Below are 882 nucleotides of genomic sequence, written 5' to 3'. Positions count from 1 at the left end.
CAGTTTTTACCCAAAACAAACTTACTTCTCACTGCCTACTCTGATTCCGATTGGGCTGGCGATCAACTTGATCGCAAATCCACCACTGGCTATTGTCTATTCCTCGGCACTGCTCTACTGGCCTGGTCAGTTAAAAAACAAACGACTGTTGCTCGTTCGTCCACGGAAGCCGAGTACCGTTCAATGGCTGCCGCTGCAGCTGACATTATGTGGACCAGACGCCTCTGTCAAGATTTTCAAATCTTGCTTCCTCCCACTGACCTCTTCTGTGACAACGTATCCGCCATGTCTATTGCGTGCAATCCCATCTTTCATGCTCGAACGAAGCATATCGAGGTCGATCATCACTTCATTCGTGATTGCATCCAAGCCAACCATATTACAGTTCATCATGTCTCCACCCTCGATCAACTGGCGGACATCTTCACCAAGTCTCTCTCATCAGCTCGCCTTCATGCTCTTCGGAACAAGCTGCTGGTTTTACCAACCATCAGCTTGAGGGACGGTGAAAAGGCCTCTGATCCCGAAAACGACTCTGAGCAGATCAAGCCGGCGTCGGACAGCAACAGCTGAGCAGGCCTCAGCTTTATTCCCACTCGGTTCTGCCACTGTTCACACTAACGGCCATGGGCAATTTAGACATTTTACTATTACATCATAGTTGGCTTACTTATACTCATGTAACACACATTACAGATTTAACGAAAATGTCGTTGTTACTGTTCATCGTCTTCCTCCTGATAACTCATCGTGCCTTGAAGCTCCTCTGTGTTTCTTTATGGTATCAGAGCCACATCTAGCCTAACGGCTTTTGCATCATGGGAGACTCAAGCGCTTCAGCCCCCAACATCCCGCCGACCGCCGCTCTCACCTCCGATGTAC

Source organism: Dendrobium catenatum, unplaced genomic scaffold (assembly GCF_001605985.2).
Source record: "Dendrobium catenatum unplaced genomic scaffold, ASM160598v2 fragScaff_scaffold_54, whole genome shotgun sequence".
In the NCBI taxonomy this organism is placed as follows: domain Eukaryota; kingdom Viridiplantae; phylum Streptophyta; class Magnoliopsida; order Asparagales; family Orchidaceae; genus Dendrobium; species Dendrobium catenatum.
Note: the sequence above shows the minus strand (reverse complement) of the source record.